At 46.5% G+C, this 5,843-nt stretch overlaps 1 pseudogene across 1 annotated transcript; it reads left to right on the forward strand.

The window, feature by feature from the left end:
* The first annotated feature begins 5,247 nt into the window (after nt 1-5,247).
* Nucleotides 5,248-5,663, forward strand: LOC100959685 (annotated as a pseudogene). Its single transcript, XR_001161623.2, has one exon. The product of XR_001161623.2 is annotated as a 60S acidic ribosomal protein P1 pseudogene (transcript).
* Nucleotides 5,664-5,843: the final 180 nt, after the last annotated feature.

Genomic DNA, 5,843 nt, shown 5'->3' on the forward strand with positions numbered 1-5,843 from the left:
TACACAGCCACCATTTTTATTTTTAAATAAAATTTTATTGAAAAATAAGGTATAGGGGCAGCACCTGTGGCTCAGTGAGTAGGGTCCCAGCCCCATATAACGAGGGTGGAGGGTTTGAACCCAGCCCCAGCCAAACTGCAACAATGAAAAAAAATAGTCGGGCATTGTGGCGGGTGCCTATAGTCCCAACTACTTGGGAGATTGAGGCAAGAGAATTGCCTAAGCCTAGGAATTGGAGGTTGTTGTGAGCTGTGATGTCATAGCACTCCACTGAGGGAGATAAAGTGAGACTCTGTCTCTAAAAAAAAAGAAGAAGAAGAAGAAGAAAATGTACATACTAAAAACTGAACTGTCGTGAATATCTAGATCAGTGGTTCCCAACCTTTTTGGCACCAGGGACTGGTTTCATGGAGGACAATTTTTCCACAGTATAAAGGAGTGGTGGGATGGGGGTTGGAATGGGACAGGAGAGGGAGTTCAGGAGATGATGCTGTGTGGCCCCGAAGTTGGGGATGATGAGAGTTCACAAATAGACACATGTTTAGCCAGTACCCAAGACTGTCCACAGGGCCCTTCCACTGAGTACCTACCCTCAAGGGCAGTGCCTTGATTTGTGATACTATGTATTTCTTTTGCCTGGTTTTGAGCATTATGTGAATGGGATTATACTTGTGTATTCTTTTGTGTCTGCTCCATTCTATGAGCTCATTTAGCTTTAGCTACTTCTGCAAAGGCCTGATCTCCAAATACAAGCATATTGGGAGTTATGCCTTCAACACCAGGATTTTGGAGGACACAATTTAGTCCATAGGATTCTGTTTCTAGCCCACCAAAATCTATGTCCTCACATGGAAAATGCACTTATTCCACTCCAATAGCCACCAAAGTCTTAGCTCATTACAATATCAACTCTGTGGTCCAAAGTCTTATCTAAATATCATCTAAACCAGCTAGGGTTAGACTTGAGCTGTGATTTATCCTGAGGCAAAACTTCTATCCAGCTGTGAAGTGTGAAATCAGACAAGTTAATAGGCTTCCAAGTACAATGATGGGTGGAAAAGTAGGAAAGTAGAGAGGAGGAAGGACTCAGGTCCCAAGGAAGTATAGGACCCAGCAACACCAACTCCATGAGCTTCTTCACGCTCCTGGTTGTGGCTGTGCCCTCGGTGCAGCTGCCTTGCGTAGAGGCACTGGGAGGTCATCCTGGCCTGCAGAAACCAGAGATGGAGCCCCAGGCTCTGGACCCAAAGAAGAAACAGACATGTCCCTTGGGTCTGGGGTGGGCATGGCAGCCTTGATAGTTTCTGAGTCACCTGTGACTTACTCACTTTTCTTGGAAGAGCAGTACATGTTCCCAGATGAATAGCTCTCAAGGCCTCTGACAGCTGATGCCACTAGGTTCCTGTCAGTCCAGACTGGCAGCTTCTCTGCTGGTGTAATCAAATCTCTATTCCTGGCTTCCAGGAGTTGCACCTGTGATTTCTTCATCAAGTGGTTGCTCAGCCACACCCTTAGTGTCTTTTCAGCACATGTCTCTGCAGGACTGAGCCCAGGCGTTTGAGGCTACAGGAGCTGTAATTGCAGCATGGCACTCCAGCCTGGGTGAGACTGTTACTAAAAACAACCAGCCAACCTCCAAAACATGCCTTTTCATATTTGCAATATGGATGGGCTGAGAATTTTCCAAATATTCAAGTTGTAGTTTCTTTTTGCTTAACTATTCCCTCATCAATTCCTCTCTCTCCTTTCACATTTTACTACAAGCAGCAGGAGGAACAAGCCACTATAGCAACACTTGCTTAGCAATCTTCTCAGCTAAATACTCATTTCATGGCACACAGGTTCAACCTTCTGCACCTAGGACGAGGCTTAGCCAAGTTCTTTACCCAAACCAGACTCTCCAGTTTCTAGGCACTGCTCCTCATCTCCATCTGAGCCTCTTCAGGGTCAGCCTAAGAGTATGTCCATTTGTCTAGCATGAGCCTTAACACTATTCCAGCCTTTGCCCATTATCCAGTTCCAAAGCTGTTTGCAGGTGTTTAGGTGTTTGTTATAGCCACACTCCACTTCTCCATTCCACAGTCTGTATTAGCCAGGTTCTCCAGAAAAACAAGTAACTATGTGTGTGCCAGGGAGAGAGAAATGTGGCTGGGACGAGGGAAAAGTGGCTCTTCTAGGTGCAACCCAAGCATGTTCAGAAAGTTTGATCTGCTGTTGGGAGCTGGTCAAGCTTCCTGCAGAGGCTCAGGGAAAGGCAATAGCTACAGCAAGGAGCATGGGGACAACACCTGGCACAGGAGCAGCGAGGCTGCTGCAGGGCTGAGTGGTGGAGGTGGAGGGAGGAGTGGGCATTGAGCACAGGATGACGGACCCTCTCTCCCCACCCCCCTTTCCATATCCAGCTGATCAAGCTTTAAAGAGAGAGGCAATGTGCCAGAGGCTGTGGGTATCATTGTTTCAAGTGTTAGATTGTTATGAAGATAAAGTCGCCTCCACTCTAGCCAATCTGTGAGAGCTACAGCAAGAAGCTCTGACCTTGGATGACTCACAGAGAGTGGCACTCATGGCCCTATACCTCCCTCTGTGGTGGCCCCCAGACCCAGCACGCAGCCCTGGGCCTTCACTCTTCCTGCATCCATAGGGCTCTCAGCAGCAGAGTCTGTATGGGAGCTCTGTCCGGGACCAGTCCCAAACTACACTGTGGGTTCTTTCCCAGGGCTTGGTGGTGATGAAAGAATGCAAGAAATAAAGACAAGAGACAAGATAGGATTTAAAAAGAGTGGGCTCAGGTGACCAAGTACCACTAACAGTGAGGACAGGCCATGCCCCCATGTTCTGAGCTAACTCAGTATTTATTACATACAGTGTGTTGAAATCAACAAATGATAGTAATGGAGGAACTATTACTGGAACCACTTTAACTCAGCTACTCTTCAACCACTATAGCTAAGTTATTCTTTAACTACTTAGACACTACTTTTATGTTAAACTGAAGAATTGGGATGCACTCAGGCCATGCATACAAATGCTTCTCAGAACCTTGCTGGCAGACAGGTGATGTCATGCCATACCAAAAACTGAGGGGAAAGAAGCATGTTCCTCTTATCTCCCCTAGAGACGTTTTTCTTTCTTAATGAGATCTAGTGTTTGCACTGTTCCCAGCACATCCTACACATGCTCACTATCTTTTCCAACCTCCTCACAGCAGAACTCTCACTGATAAGCACATCCTGCCTCTGCAGGGATCCTTCTCAGTGACCTTTATGCAGAGTCCCACCCAGGGAAGGTGAAGCCTTGGCTAGTCAAGTCTTTGTCCTAAAACTTCCAGGCCTCAGCTGCTGCTTATTCTGAGAGAGGATACAGGAGAAGGGTGAGGTCTAGGAGAACAGGTCTCAAGGAGACCACAGGATACACCTGCAGGGGCCTCTGCATGATGACTCAGCTCCCAGGAATTTGTAAACTTAAATTCCTGGAACTTGGAAATATCCACTTCTGTGACACCCTGTAGTTCTGTGGGGGGCTGGAATAGCATCTTCCACTTAATTCAAACTGGCCAATGAAAAAGGTGCCTACGGGTTGGAACCTTTTTGACTGTAGATAAAAAGGGAAAGATCCAGCCATTTTGGGAGTATGACCATTTGGAATTCTTCTATGCCGTAAGCTCCTGGCTGAATAAAGCCCTTCCTCTTATAAACATGGTATTTGGGTGCTCTTTCTCTCCATTATGCCTCATCTTCCTACATTTTTGGTTCCCTGACTACCCAAGGAGAGAACAGGCTCAGATACACCTGGTAGTTGCTGCCAATCCTCTGAACACCCATGTGGGGGGCCCTTGATCAGCCTGGACAATGTGAACCACTGAGCACACCAGGGAGGTAGTTTGATGTCCCTGTGTAGACACCTTGACTAGGCAGACAAAGGACCCCCTCAGTGGATCTTCAAGGAGTCATATGCTGGGAGGAACTGGCATGCCAGGACAGGTACCTACACAAGGAGATGTCTAAGGCAAGGTATGATTGATCTGGGGTTCCCATCATTTGGGTGGAAGCAGGGGTCTGATCAACCCCTGGGGCATTAGATTTCCAAGAGAGGTCTGGTGAGAGGTGTTTGAGAGTGTGTGGATGTGGTGTGACTGAAGAGAACTCTGAGGGTGGAGTTGAACCTACTTTCACAGGGCCTAGGGGAGTGTTGGTTTGCCTTCTATGGCTAAGTGGCAGTTCCAGGGGAAATCGAGGCTGCCCAGGTTAAGAAATGGTTTGGAATGGTGTGCATGTGAGTGCGTGGAGAATGACTGAGATAGGTAACAACAGGTGGGGTTTTGCCCCCCCCCAATAGGGTGAAATGATTGTGCTAGTGGTCTCTTCTTCCCTGCTCCAACTTTGCCCTCTGACTATTCTGAGAGAAACTGGAAGTTCTAGATTTTCCGCTTTTTGTCTCAGACACAGGTCTAGTCTTTGGTGGCCATGTGGCCAGGTGAGACTTAGGGGAAAAATGAAAAGACATCAGAAAGGATGACGGTGTTGTGGTTTTGTTACTGGAATTTCTTCAGTGAGTCCTTGGTTTGGAGGATTTGAGAACTGAGCCCACAGGCTGCAGACCAGTGATAAAATGGGATTTTGTTGGATGGAGGGGCATGCAGAGAGAGTGAAGAGCACCAAAGGTACTAGCAGAGGGGAGGAGGCTCAACTTGGAGGTCTCCTGCATGGGTCCTTTGTCTAGGGGTAAAAAAAATTGGCCCTGAGAGATATTTTTGGCCAGCACTTGGTAGATGGAAAAATACCTTTACAAACTGAATGGGCATTCTAGAAAATGAATGAATGCAGTCCCTTACCTTGGGCAAAGTTAATTAGGTCTTTGCGGTTTTTTTTTTGTTTTTTGTTGTTGTTTTTTTTTTTGGTCTGGGGAGGGGATTAAAGCATATGCTCCCTACTCAGGATGGGGCCATCCAAAATATTTCAGGATGCTTTGTTCATGACCTTGCAAGAGCTCAGAGGGTGTGGCCTGCAACATGTTTGTGCCTAGAGATGAAAGTCTGAGTTCTGGGTTCACCTAAGACTGAAAAATTGGGGTTCCCTGTCCAGCCCTAAGTGGGAAAATCCTGTATCAATGTTATATTTCATAAAATGTCTCTCATTTGGATTCTCTTTCCTCAGCTGCTGCCAAGGTGCTTGGTTCTTCCGAGGAAGCTAAGGCCGTGTTGGGGTGAGGCCCTCACTTCTTCTGGAGACCAGCACCATGCCCGGCAGCACTGTATCAGTACTCGCTTGCGCCATGGCCTCCATCTCAGAGCTCGCCTGCATTTACTCAGCCCTCATTTTGCATGATGATGAGGTGACCTTCACGGAGGATAAGATAAATGCCCTCATTAAAGCAGTTGGTGTAAATGTTGAACCTTTTTGGCCTACCTTGTTTGCAAAGGCCCTGGTCAATGTCAACATTGGTAGCCTCATCTGTAATGTAGGGGCTGGTGGACCTGCACCAGCAGCTGGTGCTGCACCAGTGGGAGGTCCTGCCCCCACCACTGCTGCTGCCCCAGCTGAGGAGAAGAAAGTGGAAGCAAAGAAAGAAGAATCTGAGGAATCTGATGATGACAATGGCTTTGGTCTTTTTGACTAAATCGTTTTTGTAATGTGTTCAATAAAAAGTTGGATTCTGTCATGCTTTAAAAAAAAGTCTCTCATTTGTAAAAGGTAATAATTTAGTTGTTTAAATTGTTGGGAAAACTGAGTCTTTGTTAAAGAATAAGATTCTTGCCTTTTAAACCATCTCATTATCAGTTTAGCCAAGTGAATAAGTAACTTTATAGTAAACTGTGATCCTGTTTTGTGAAAAGTTGGTTTTTG

The sequence above is a fragment of the Otolemur garnettii genome, unplaced genomic scaffold (genome assembly GCF_000181295.1).
Source record: "Otolemur garnettii isolate 467f Iridium unplaced genomic scaffold, OtoGar3 scaffold00128, whole genome shotgun sequence".
Classification (NCBI taxonomy): domain Eukaryota; kingdom Metazoa; phylum Chordata; class Mammalia; order Primates; family Galagidae; genus Otolemur; species Otolemur garnettii.